General features: G+C 40.9%; 1 long non-coding RNA gene across 6 annotated transcripts in view; it reads left to right on the top strand.

Annotated features, from left to right (window-relative positions):
* LOC130274035 (uncharacterized) overlaps nt 1-14,657 on the top strand; it is a 40,919-nt gene that overhangs the window by 6,223 nt on the left and 20,039 nt on the right. For all 6 annotated transcript variants that reach the window (XR_008844214.1, XR_008844213.1, XR_008844210.1 and 3 more), the window contains exons 2-4: nt 705-777; nt 5,388-5,460; nt 12,332-12,404. This is a non-coding gene — a long non-coding RNA (uncharacterized LOC130274035). The remainder of the gene's footprint in view (nt 1-704; nt 778-5,387; nt 5,461-12,331; nt 12,405-14,657) is intronic.

The following is a 14,657-nucleotide window of genomic DNA, read 5'->3' as shown; positions in this document are numbered from 1 at the left end:
GTCCGCGCTGCTCCAGGCCTCCGGCGTGCGTCCCCTGCGTCGTTGCTATGCACGGCGCGGCGCACTGACATCATGCGCCGCGCCGTGCAGCGCATAGCAACGATGCCGGGGACGCACGCCGGAGGCCTGGAGCAGCGCGGACCCGACCCTGGTAATTATGCCACCGGGGATGGGGGAAGGCAACGGGGCAGCGGCGCCGGCAATGGCTGCCCCTTCTCTCCCCCTGGCTATCGGCGCCGGTACCGATAGTCAGGGGGACAGAACGGGCAGCGGTGCCGATAGCCAGGGGGTGAGAAGGGCCGGCAGCAGGGCTCTAGACCCCAGGGAAGGCAGGGGGAGAGAAGCGGGCAGCGACGGCCTCTCTCCCCCTGCCTTTCCTGGGGCGGTATCGGCGTATAACACGCACATAGACTTTAGGCTAAAAATTTTAGCCTAAAAAGTGCGTGTTATACGCCGATAAATACGGTAATATAAAAAAAATTTATTAAATATTTAGTAAAAAAACATTAAAAAATATACATTATATTTTAAGTAATAAAAACACATCTAGATCCCAATGTGTTCCTTCTTTTTTTGGATCCTTTTTCTTATGCGGTTTCATAATGCCTGAGATAAGAAGTAGTTCTGGCCCTAGAATGTTATATATATATTAGCGTCTGTAGCATGTATCTGGAACATGTTATCATACCTGTGTCTTTTTACAGGTGACTGATGCCCGGTGAGAAAGTAAACGTGACATATACCCTCGTCAGCTGCAAGAAAGGAACCAGGAGACAGGTAATTAATATTTATATTAATTACTGATAACAATCAGGCTGGATGCAAAATCTAGACCTGCAGAGATGTCATAATCTCTCCCTTATACATGGAGATATATGTGTTGTTAATAAGTATATCGTCTATAGACAGCTTCTTATATAACACAACCATATCTCAGGTACAGAGATTAGGAACATTTATGATCCTTATTATCTATTTTTTATTAGTAGGAATTCCCTTTTTAATCCCAATATTTAATAGAATAGACTGAACTGACTGCAGAGTGTACAAGTTTACTTTAGACTGTGGGCTGACTGACCGCAGATTTAAGACTTAACTGTACTAAGTAAAGAATTATCAATATATTTTTTGCTTCAAATATATAGTTAAAGCCAAAGACTATAGCCATAATAATACATAGCCTGTTAACATAATGCTGAAGGGCATAATACACTGCACTTGCCCGGTTTTTCCTTCGTAATCCTTGTTGGGGAGGAAAATAAACAAAGGAGGAAGCTTTTGACTTCATATCCCATTCTCACATATTGTTGTCATATACCAACTCCATATCCTGTCCTCCTATCCCGACCTCCTATCCCGACCTCCTATCCCGACCTCCTATCCCGACCTCCTATCCCGACCTCCTATCCCGACCTCCTATCCCGACCTCCTATCCCGACCTCCTATCCCGACCTCCTATCCCGACCTCCTATCCCGACCTCCTATCCCGACCTCCTATCCCGTCCTCCTATCCCGTCCTCCTATCCCGTCCTCATATACCGTCCTCATATCCCGTCCTCATATACCGTCCTCATATACCGTCCTCCTTTCCCTTTCTCCTATCTCAACCTCCTATCTCGACCTCCTATCCCGACCTCCTATCCCAACCTCCTATGCCAACCTCCTATTTCGACCTCCTATCCCATACTCCTATCCCGTCCTCCTGTCTCTACCTCCTATACCGACCTCCTATGCCGACCTCCTATCCCGTCCTATGCAGACCTCCTATCCCGACCTCCTAACCCATCCTCATTTCCGTTCCTCCTATCTTGACCTCTAATCTCGACCTCCTATCCCGACCTATCTCGACCTCCTATCTCGACCTCCTATACTGACCTCCTATACTGACCTCCTATACTGACCTCCTATACTGACCTCCTATACTGACCTCCTATCCCGACCTCCTATCCCGACCTCCTATACCGTACTCCTATCCCATCCTCCTATCTCAACCTCGTATACCGACCTCCTATCCCGACCTCTTATCCCGTCCTATGCCAACCTCCTATCTCGACCTCCTATCCCGACCTCCTATCTCGATATCCTATCCCGACCTCCTATCTCGATATCCTATCCCGACCTCCTATCCCGACCTCCTATCCCGACCTCCTATCCTGTAATCCTATACCGTCCACCTATCTCGACCTCCTATCCCGTCCTATGCTGACCTCCTATCTCAACCTCCTATCTCAACCTCCTATCTTAACCTCCTATCCCGACCTCCTATCCCGACCTCCTATCCCGACCTCCTATCCCGACCTCCTATCCCGACCTCCTATCCCGTCCTCCTATCCCGTCCTCCTATCCCGTCCTCCTATCCCGTCCTCATATACCGTCCTCATATCCCGTCCTCATATACCGTCCTCATATACCGTCCTCCTTTCCCTTTCTCCTATCTCAACCTCCTATCTCGACCTCCTATCCCGACCTCCTATCCCAACCTCCTATGCCAACCTCCTATTTCGACCTCCTATCCCATACTCCTATCCCGTCCTCCTGTCTCTACCTCCTATACCGACCTCCTATGCCGACCTCCTATCCCGTCCTATGCAGACCTCCTATCCCGACCTCCTATACTGACCTCCTATACTGACCTCCTATACTGACCTCCTATACTGACCTCCTATCCCGACCTCCTATCCCGACCTCCTATACCGTACTCCTATCCCATCCTCCTATCTCAACCTCGTATACCGACCTCCTATCCCGACCTCTTATCCCGTCCTATGCCAACCTCCTATCTCGACCTCCTATCCCGACCTCCTATCTCGATATCCTATCCCGACCTCCTATCTCGATATCCTATCCCGACCTCCTATCCCGACCTCCTATCCCGACCTCCTATCCTGTAATCCTATACCGTCCACCTATCTCGACCTCCTATCCCGTCCTATGCTGACCTCCTATCTCAACCTCCTATCTCAACCTCCTATCTTAACCTCCTATCCCGACCTCCTATCTCGACCTCCTATACCGTACTCCTATCCCATCCTCCCATCTCAACCTTCTATACAACCTCCTATCCTGTCCTATGCCGACCTTCTATCTTGACCTCCTATCTCGACCTCCTATCCCGACCTAATATCCCGTACTCCTATCTCGATATCCTATCCCGACCCCCTATACGGACCTCCCATCCTAACCTCCTATCTCGACCTCCTATCCTTTACTCCTATCCCGTCCTCCTATCTCGACCTCCTGTGCCGACCTCCAATGCCGACCTCTTATCCCGTCCTATCTTGACCTCCTATCTTGACCTCCTATCCCAACCTTCTATCCCATCCTCCTATCTCGATATCCTATACCGACCTCCTATCCCGACCTCCTGTACCGACCTCCTATACCGACCTCCTATCCTGACCTCCTATCCCGACCTCCTATCCCATCCTTCTATTTCGATATGCTATCCCGACCTCCTATCCCGACCTCATATCTCTACCTCCTATCCCGACCTCCTATCCCGTTCTCATATCTCGACCTCCTATCTCGACCTCCTATCCCGACCTCCTATCCCGACCTCCTATTCCCACCTCTTTTCCCGTCCTCATATCTCGACCTCCCATCCCGACCTCCCATCCCGTCCTCATATCCCGTCCTCCTATCCCAACCTATCTCGACCTCCTATCCCGACCTCCTATCTTGACCTCCTATCCCGACCTCCTATCCCAACCCGTAATATGTGTACCAGGTATTGAAATATCTCCATCCATACGGAAGTTATGTGGGAACATACATTTCCCATTGATTTGCATGGGTCTTTAAACAAAAACCCCGACCCTCACAAATTGAGGTAGCTAAGGGTTAATTTAACTATCCTATCTTTTAAGTGGACATATAAGTAACATGTGACCAAGTATTATCGAAATATCTCCAGCCGTTTGGAAGTTATGCAGTAACATATATTTCCCATAGACTTGTATGGGACTTTAAACAAAAACCCTGCCCCTGGCAAAAGGGGGTGAGTAAGGGTTAAATTACCTATCCTATGTTTGTTGTTGACATATAGGTAACATGTGTGCCAAGTTTCATGTTAATATCTTTAGCCGTTTGGACGTGATGCTGGAACATACACACACACAACTGAGTTTTATATATATAGAGTAGCCTAACACTCCCCTCACATTAGCCATATTTAAACATTGGCTGTCAACATAATGCTGATACACTGCACTGTCATACTAGTGCAATGTATTATATGGGCGATCAGTAGATCGCTGGTGAAAGCCCTCTCATGGGAAAAAATCAAGAACAATATAAAAACAAGTTAAAAAAAAACCTAATTAAACGGAACATTCTTAAAAAACATGTAAAACTATGAGAATTATTATTATCTTCTTTTTTTTAAACCCACAATAAAACCCCATAAAAACCCTAATGATAGCCATAACCATACACTACCTGTCAGCATAATGCTGAGAGGCATAATACACTGTGCTGCAATAGTGGTGCACTGTTTCATAGAAACGATCAGATCAGGGGTGAAAGGTCGTTCTCGTATGGGAAAAACTAAAATAAAAAAACAGAAATGCTATGAATTTTTTTTTTTATAAATAAACAAGAAGTAACAAAATAAATAAAACTGATTAGGATTAGTTTCAAAAGTATAAAAAATTAAGCAACGGTCGATAAAATAATAAAAATTATGGGGATAGTTAGAAAGTTAAAGGGGTACTCCACTGCTCATCGTTTGGAACAAACTGTTCCGAACACTGGAGCTGGTGTTGGGAGCTCATGACGTCATAGCCTTGCCTCCTCATGACGCCACGCCAAGTCCCCTCAATGCAAGTCTATGGGAGGGGGCGTGATGGCTGTACCCCTTTAAAAAAAAATGGTTGAAAATTTTATTTTTTAAAACATCAACCCTGCCCATACAAAAACATCCCTTTAAAAAACTTTTTTGTATCAAATATACAATTCAGAATAAAAAAATAAAAATATAAAAAAAATCCCCAAAATTTTATAAATGAACCCTTAAAAAAATCTACAATAGCTACAAACATAGCATAAATGTGAGAGGCATAAATCATTTAATCAAATAATACAACCCCCCCCCCCCCCCCCCCCATTTTAAAAGGCATACATTCCCATTACACGATTTACTGTTGTATACAATATACAGTTTTTAGGAAAAAAATTTAGTTAAAGAAATAGTAAAAATATACATTATATTTTAAGTAAAAAAAAAAAACACATCTAGATCCCAATGTGTTCCAGCTTTTTTTTTTGTTCCATTTTCTTATGCGGTTTCATAATGCCTGAGATAAGTAGTTCTGGCCCTTGAATGTTATATATATTAGCATCTGTAACATGTGTCAGGAACATGTTATCATACCTGTGTCTTTTTACAGGTGACTGATGCCTGGTGAAAAAGTGACCGTGACATATACACTCGTCAGCTGCAAGAAAGGAACCACGAGACAGGTAATTAATATTTATATTAATTACTGATAACAATCAGGCTAGATGTAAAATCTAGACCTGCAGAGATGTCATAATCTCTCCCTTATACATGAAGATATATGTGTTGTTAATAAGTATATCGTCTATAGACAGCTTCTTATAGAACACAACCATATCTCAAGTACAGAGATTACGAACATTTATGATCCTTCTTCTCTAATTTTCTATTAGTAGGAATCCCCTTTTTCGATATTTAATAGAATAGACTGAACTGAATGCAGAGTTTACAAGTTTACTTTAGACTATGGGCTGACTGACCGCAGATTTAAGACTTATCTGTACTAAGTGAAGAAAAATCAATATATTTTTTTTGCTTCAAATATATAATTATAGCCAAAGACCATAGCCATAATAATACATAGCCTGTTAACATAATGCTGAAGGGCATAATACACTGCACTTTAACCCCTACCCGCAAATGGACGTGTATACAGGTCCAATACATTTTCTATCACCATGTCCGTTGGCATGGTGATAGAAACATCCTCTCAGCTGTCCTGGACAGCTGACCGATGACACTATGCAGCTGGGGACCAATCAGACTGGTCCCCTGCTGCAGATCATTGTCATTAGTCAGTCAGTTAGTGACTGACTAATGACAAGGACTTGCAGGGTTTCGGGCTGATCGGGTCTCTGGTGACCAGATCGCCTGGAAAATAACGATGATCGGAGCAGTCAGAGACCGCTCCGATCATCCTGAAGGGATAGGACCGAGGTGGCAGCTGCCACCTCGCTCCTAAACCCCTGCCATTGGTCGTTAGGACTAGCGACCAATGGCAGGAGGGGGGCAGGGGGTTAAAGGTGAAATCCCCGCTCTGCCCCGCCCCTGGATGTCGGAAGATGGTGGAGGGTCCCGGGACCAGCGATCATGTCCCGGGACCAGCGATCGCAGCGGGACCCGCGGCGGTACCGGACTGTCCGGCTGTCTGGGCATGCTGGGAGTTGTAGTTTTGCAACATCTGGAGGCCCACAGTTTGGAGACCACTGTGCAGTGGTGTCCAAACTGTGCTCTTACAGATGTTGCAAAACTACAACTCCCAGCATGCCCAGACAGTCCAGGCATGCTGGGAGTTGTAGTTCTGTAACATGTGGCCCTTCAGATTTTGCAGCACTACAACTCCCAGCATGCCTGGACAGTCTGGGCATGCTTGGAGTTGAAGTTTTGCAACATTTGGAGGGCTACAGCTTGGACACCACTGCACAGTGGTCACAAAACTGTGACCCTCCAGATGTTGCAAAACTAACTCCCAACATGTCTTTCGGCGGTCTGGGCATGCTGGGAATTGTAATTTTGCAACAGCTGGAGGCACCCTTTTTGGGAAACACTGAGATAAGTAACAAACTCAGTGTTTTGCAACCAGTGTGCCTCCAGCTGTTGCATAACTACAACCCCCAGCATGCACGGACAGCCAGAGAGCATGCTGGGAGTGTTAGTAGTATGCCTCCAGCTGTTGCATAACTACAAGTCCCAGCATGCCCTCAGTTGTCACTGCATGCTGAGAGTTGTAGTTTTTGCAACGGCTGAAGAATCACTGGTTGCGAAGTTTGTTACCTAACTCAGTGTTTCGCAACCAGTGTGTCTCCAGCTGTTTCAAACTACAACTCCCAGCATGCACTGATAGACTGTACATGCAGGGAGTTGTAGTTCTGCAACAGCTGGAGGCACACTGGTTGCGAAACACTGAGTTAAGTAACAAACTGTGTTTTGCAACCAGTGTGCCTTCAGCTGTTGCATAACTTCAACCCCCAGCATGCATGGACAGCCAAAGGGCATGCTGGTTGTGGTAGTTTTGCAACAGCTGGAGGTTTGACACCCCCCCCCCCCCCCCCCGGAAAGCTCGCTGTAGACCCCGGCCGTGTGAGTGTACCCTAAAAACACTACACTATACTACATTACATAAAATAAAAAGTAAAACACTACATATACACATACCCCTACACAGCCCCCCTTCACCCCCCCCCCCCCCCCCAATTAAGAATAAAAAAAATTCTCGTATGAAACTGTTTCCAAAACGGAGAATCCAGCTGTTCCAAGACAACTCGCAGTATTGCCAGACAGCGATTGACTTTCCAGGCATGCTGGAAGTTTTGCAACAGCTGGAGGCACCCTGTTTGGGAAACCCTGCCATAGGGTATTTTTGGTAACGGAGACAAGTGTAATTCTTGCATCCGTTTCCGTCCTTATGCAAATCCCTTATTTAGTCCTCAAATGCGCATGGCGCTCTCTCACTTCGGAGCCCTGTCGTATTTCAAGGAAACAGTTTAGGGCCACATATGGGGTATTTTCGTACTCAGGAGAAATTGCCTAACAAATTTTGGGGGGCTTTTCCTCCTTTTACCCCTTATGAAAAGGTGAAGTTGGGGTCTATACCAGCTGTCATTGTAAAAATGTTTTTACATTTTTTACACTAACATGCTGGGGTTGCCCCATACTTTTCATTTTCACAAGAGGTAAAAGGAAAAAAAGACCCCCAAAATTTGTAACGCAATTTCTCCTGAGTACGGAAATACCCCATATGTGGACATAAAATGCTCTGCGGGCGCACAAGGCTCAGGAGTGAGTGTGCCATGTACATTTGAGGTAATTTGCACAGGAGTGGCTGATTGTTACAGCGGTTCTGACATAAACACAAAAAAAAAAAACACCCACATGTGACCCCATTTTGAAAACTACACCCCTCATGTAATGTAATAAGGGGTGCAGTGAGCATTTATGCCCCACAGATGTCGGACAGATTTTTTTGAACAGTTGTCCACAAAAATGAAAAATCTAATTTTTCATTTGCACAGCCCACTGTTCCAAAGATCTGTCAAAGGCCAGTGGGGTGTAAATGCTCACTGCACCCCTTATTACATTCCTTGAAGGGTGTAGTTTCCGAAATAGGGTCACATTGGGGGGGGGGTCCACTGTTCTGGCACCACAGGGGGTTTGTAAAGCACATGACCCCCGACCTTCATTCCAAATTCACTCTCCAAAATCCCATAGTCGCTCCTTCCCTTCTGAGCCCTCTACTGCGCCCACCGAACACTTGACATACACATATGAGGTATTTCCTTACTCGAGAGAAATTGGATTACACATTTCAGGGGGATTTCTCTACTTTTACCCCTTGTAAAGATTCAAAAACTGGGTCTACAAGAACATATGAGTGTAAAAAATGCAGATTTAGAATTTTCTCCTTCACTTTGCTGCTATTCCTGTGAAATACCTAAAGGGTTAACTTCCTTACTGATTGTCATTTTGAATACGTTGAGGGGTGCAGTTTTTATAATGCAGTAATTTATGGGGTATTTCTAATAGGAAGGCCCTTCAAATCCACTTCAAAACTGAACTGGTCCCTGAAAAATTCAGATTTAGAAAATTTTGTGAAAAATTAGAAAATTGCTGCTGAACTTTTAAGCCCTCTGATGTCTTCCAAAAGTAAAAACATGTCAACTTTATGATGCAAGCATAAAGCAGACATATTGTATATGTGAATCAAAATATCATTTATTTGGAATGTCTATTTTCCTTACAAGCAGAGAGCTTCAAAGTTTGAAAATTGCAAAATTTTCAAAATTTTCAACAAATTTTGGAATTTTTCACCATGAAAGGATGCAAGTATCGACGAAATTTTACCGCTATGTTAAAGTAGAATATGTCACGAAAAAACTATCTCGGAATCAAATTCATAAGTAAAAGCATTCCAGAGTTATTAATGCTTAAAGTGACAGTGGTCAGATGTGCAAAAAATGCTCTGGTCCTTAAGGTGAAAATGGGCTTGGTCCTTAAGGGGTTAATACTAATGCAGTGTATTATATGAGCGTTTTGAAGATTGCTGTTAAAAGTACCTTTTATAAAAAATTGAAGGCTAGGTTCACACTGAGGAATTTCCAGATGGAATAATTATTGCCAGAGGTTCAACGGGTGCACAGGTGCAATGTATTCTGCATGGATCCTGTCTAAAAAAAAAAAAAAAAAAAAGGTAAAAATTAAATTTATAAAATAATTAACACCAACCGCTACATAAATGTATATATAAAAAATGAAAAAGATAAAAAAAAATATATATATATATATATTAAGAGAAACCTAACCCTCCCCTCACATTAGCCATATTTAAACCTTTGGCGTTCAACATAATGCTGATAGCCATAATGCACTGCACTGTAATATTAGTGCAATATATTATATGGGAGATCAGTAGATCGCTGGTGAAAGCCCTCTCATGGGGAAAAAAAACAAGAACAAAGTAAAAACAAGTTAGAAAAAGTAATTAAACAGAACACCCTTAACCCCTTAACGACGAAGGACGTATATTTCCGTCCTCTGCCGGCTCCCGCGATATGCCGCTGGGTCACGCGGTGTTCCTGCGTCATATCGGGTCGGTGCCGGCGGCTATCAATGTCCGGGACCCGCAGCTAATACAGGACATCACCGATCGCGGTGATGCCCAGTATTAACCGTTCAGACGCGGCGATCAAAGCTGACCGCCGCGTCTGAAGTGAAAGTAACCCGGCTGCTCAGTCGGGCTGTTCGGGACCGCCGCGGTGAAATCGCGGCGGCGCGAACAGCTTACAGGACACCGGGAGGGCCCTTACCTGCCACCTCGGTGTCCAATCGACGAATGACTGCTCCGTGCCTGAGATCCATACAGGAGCAGTCAAGTGCCGGTAACACTGATCACAGGCGTGTTAATACACGCCAGTGATCAGCATAAGAGATCAGTGTGTGCAGTGTTATAGGTCCCTATGGGACCTATAACACTGCAAAAAAAAAGTGTTAATAAAGGTCATTTAACCCCTTCCCTAATAAAAGTTTGAATCACCCCCCTTTTCCCATAAAAAAAATAAAATAGTGTAAATAAAAATAAACATATGTGGTATCGCCGCGTGCGTAAATGTCTGAACTATAAAAATATATATAGTTAATTAAACCGCACGGTCAATGGCGTATGCGCAAAAAAATTCCAAAGTCCAAAAAGCTTCTTTTTTGTCACTTTTTATACCATTAACAAATGAATAAAAAGTGATCAAAAAGTCTGATCAAAACAAAAATGGTACCGATAAAAACTTCATATCACGGCGCAATAAATTAGCCCTCATACCGCCCTGTATGTAGAAAAATAAAAAAGTTATAGGGGTCAGAAGATGACATTTTTAAACGTATAAATTTTCCTGCATGTAGTTATGATTTTTTCCAGAAGTACGACAAAATCAAACCTACATAAGTAGGGTATCATTTTAACCGTATGGACCTACAGAATAATGATAAGGTTTCATTTTTACTGAGAAATGCACTGCGTAGAAATGGAAGCCCCCAAAAGTTACAAAATGGCGTTTTTCGTCGATTTTGTCGCACAATGATTTTTTTTTTCCATTTCGCCGTGAATTTTTGGGTATAATGACTAATGTCATTGCAAAGTAGAATTGGTGACACAAAACATAAGCCATAATATGGATTTTTAGGTGGAAAATTGAAAGGGTTATGAATTTTAAAAGGTAAGGAGGGAAAAAACGAAAGTGCAAAAACTGAAAAACCCTGCGTCCTTAAGGGGTAAAAAAACATTAAAAAAAGAGAAAAAAATGTTTTAAAAAAACCCACAATAAAACCAATGACAATACTGTAACCATACATTGTCTTTTAGAATAATACCGAGAGGCATAAGAAAGACACTGTCATACTACTGCAGTCTATTAATATATGGGCTATCGAAAGATGGCTGATTTAAGTTCCTTAATGGGAATAGTTGAAAACTAATAAGAAGAAAAACAAGGCTTATAAAATATTTAAAAAATACTAAAACTCTGCCTTAACAAAAAATTCCTCTAAAAATTTTTTTTATCAAATATAAAAATTAAGAAAAAAATTTGTAAAAATGCCCAAAAAACTTTATAACCCCATAAGAAAACACTGATAGCCATAACCATACACTGTCTGTCAGCATTATGCTGAGAGGCATAGTACACTGCACTACAATAGTGGTGCAGTGTTTCATGGAAACGATCAGATCAGTGGTGAATTGTCGTTCTCGTAAGGGAAAAACAAAAATAGAAAGGCAGCAATGCTATGGAAAAAATAAATTAATAAATAAAAAGAAGTAAATAAATAAAACTGATTAGTATTAGTTTAAAAAGTATAATAAATTAAGAAACGGTTGATAAAATAATGAACAATTATCAGAATAGTTAGAAAGTTAAAGGGGTACTCCACTGCTCAGCGTTTGGAAGAAATGGAAGAAACTGTTCTGAACGCTGTAGCCGATGTCGGGAGCTCGTGATGTCATAGCCCCGCCCCCTCATGAAGTCACACCCTGCCCCCTCAATACAAGTCTTTGGGAGGGGGTGTGACAGCTGTACCCCTTTAAAAATAAAAAGAATGGCCGATAAAATTATTTAAAAAAAACATCGCTTTAAAAATATTTTTTTGTATCAGATATACAATTCAGAATAAAGAAATTAAAATATAAAATTTCCCCAAAATTTTATAAATAAACTCCCAACAAATCTACAAAAGCTACACACATAGAATAAAAGTGAGAGGCATAAATCATTTAATGAAATAATACAACCCCCCCACCCCTTTCAAAATTAAAATGCATATATTTCCATTATAAAAATAATAAATAATAATAAAATATTTAGTAAAAAAAAAATATTCAAAATATAAATGATATTTTAAGCAGTAAAAAACATCTAGATCCCAATGTGTTTCATCTTTTTTTTTTTTGTTCCTTATTCTAATGCGGTTTCATAATGTCTGAGATAAGTTGTTCTGGCCCTAGAATGTTATATATATTAGCGTCTATAGCATGTATCAGGAACATGTTATCATACCTGTGTCTTTTTACAGGTGACTGATGCCCCGTGAGAAGGTGAACGTGACATATACACTCGTCAGCTGCAAGAATGGAACCACGAGACAGGTAATTAATATTTATATTAATTACTGATAACAATCAGGCTAGATGTAAAATCTAGACCTGCAGAGATGTCATAGTCTCTCCCTTATACATGAAGATATATGTGTTGTTAATAAGTATATCGTCTATAGACAGCTTCTTATATAACACAACCATATTTCAGGTACAGAGATTAGGAACATTTATGATCCTTATTCTCTAATTTTCTATTAGTAGGAATCCCCTTTTTTGATATTTAAGAGAATGGACTGAACTGACTGCAGAGTTTACAAGTTTACTTTAGACTGTGGGCTGACTGACCGCAGATTTAAGACTTAAAGGGGTATTCCAGGCAAAACCTTTTTTTATATATATCAACTGGCTCCGGAAAGTTAAACAGATTTGTAAATTACTTCTATTAAAAAATCTTAATCCTTCCAATAGTTATTAGCTTCTGAAGTTTTCTGTCTAACTGCTTAATGATTATGTCACGTCCCGGGAGCAGTGCATGATGGGAGAATATCCCCATAGGAACTGCACAGCTCCCGGGACGTGAGTCATCAGAGAGCAGTTAGACAGAAAACAACAACTCAACTTCAGAAGCTAATAACTATTGGTAAATTATAAGTAAATTATAAATCTGTTTAACTTTCTGGAGCCAGTTGATATATATATAAAAAAAAGTTTTGGCCTGGAATACCCCTTTAACTGTACTAAGTGAAGAAAAATCTCTATTTTTTTTTTGTTGCTTCAAATATATAATTATAGCCAAAGACTTTAGCCATAATAATACATAGCCTGTTAGCATAATGCTGAAGAGCATAATACACTGCACTTTAATACTAATGCAGTGTATTATATAAGCGATCTAAAGATCGCTGTTAAAAGTCCCCTTCTTAAAAAATTAAAAGCTAGGTTCACACTGAGGAATTTCTAGCCGGAATCATTATTGCCGGAGGTTCCACGGTTGCATTGCCGTCCCCATAGATGGCAATGTATTCTGCATGGATCCTATCTTTAAAAAAAGTAAAAAATAAACAATTTATAAAATAATTATCCCCAACCCCTACAAAAATGTATATATATATATATATATATATATATATATATATATATAATTTAAGATTAAAAATAACCCCAAAAATATAAAAAGTAACCCAACCCTCCCCTCACATTAGCCATAATTAAACAATGGGTGTCAACATAATGCTGATAGCCATAATACACTGCACTGTAATACTAGTGCAATGTATTGTATGGGCAATCAGTAGATCGCTGGTGAAAGCCCTCTCATGAGATAAAAAAAAAACAAGAACAAAATAAAACAAGTAAAAAAAAAATGAATTAAACAGAACATACTTAAAAAACATGTAAAAAAAATGAGAATTATTATTATTATCTTTTTTTTTTTTTTAACCGATATAAAACCCCTGACAATACTGGAACCATACATTGTCTTTTAGAATAATACAGAGAGACATAAGAAAGACACTGTCATGCTACTGCAGCCTATTAATATATGAGCTATCGAAAGATGGCTGCTTTAAGTCCCTTAATGGGAATAGATAAAATCTAATAAGAAGAAAAACAAGGCTAATAAAATATTTTTAAAAAATCTAAAACTCCGCCTTAACAAAAACATCCCTTTAAAAACATTTTTTGTATCAAATATAAAATTAAGAAAAAAGAAAAAATATATATATATAAAAATGCCCAAAAAAACATTATAACCCCATAAAAACCCTAAGGATAGCCATAACCATACACTGCCTGTCAGCATAATGCTGAGAGGCATAATACACTGCACTGCAATAGTGGTGCAGTGTTTCATAGAAACGATCAGATCAGGGGTGAAAGATCGTTCTCCTATGGGAAAAACTAAAATAAAACAGAAATGCTATGAATTTTTTTTATAAATAAACAAGAAGTAACTAAATAAATAAAACTGATTAGGATTAGTTTAAAAAAGTATAAAAAATTAAGAAACGGTCGATAAAATTATGGGGATAGTTAGAAACTTAAAGGGGTACTCCACTGCACATCGCTTGGAACAAACTGTTCCGAATGCTGGAGCTGGTGTCGGGAGCTCGTGATGTCATAGCGCTGCCTCCTCATGATGTCACGCCAAGCCCCCTCAATGCAAGTCTATGGGAGGGGGCTTGATGGCTGTACCCCTTTAAAAAAAATGGTTGATAAAAAAAAAAATTTTTTTAAACATCAACTCTGCCCCTACAAAAACATCCCTTTAAAAATACTTTTTTGTATCAAATATACAAT

Source organism: Hyla sarda, chromosome 5 (genome assembly GCF_029499605.1).
Source record: "Hyla sarda isolate aHylSar1 chromosome 5, aHylSar1.hap1, whole genome shotgun sequence".
NCBI lineage: Eukaryota > Metazoa > Chordata > Amphibia > Anura > Hylidae > Hyla > Hyla sarda.
The sequence above is the reverse complement of the archived record's forward strand: the minus strand, read 5'-3'. Positions and strand labels throughout refer to the sequence as shown.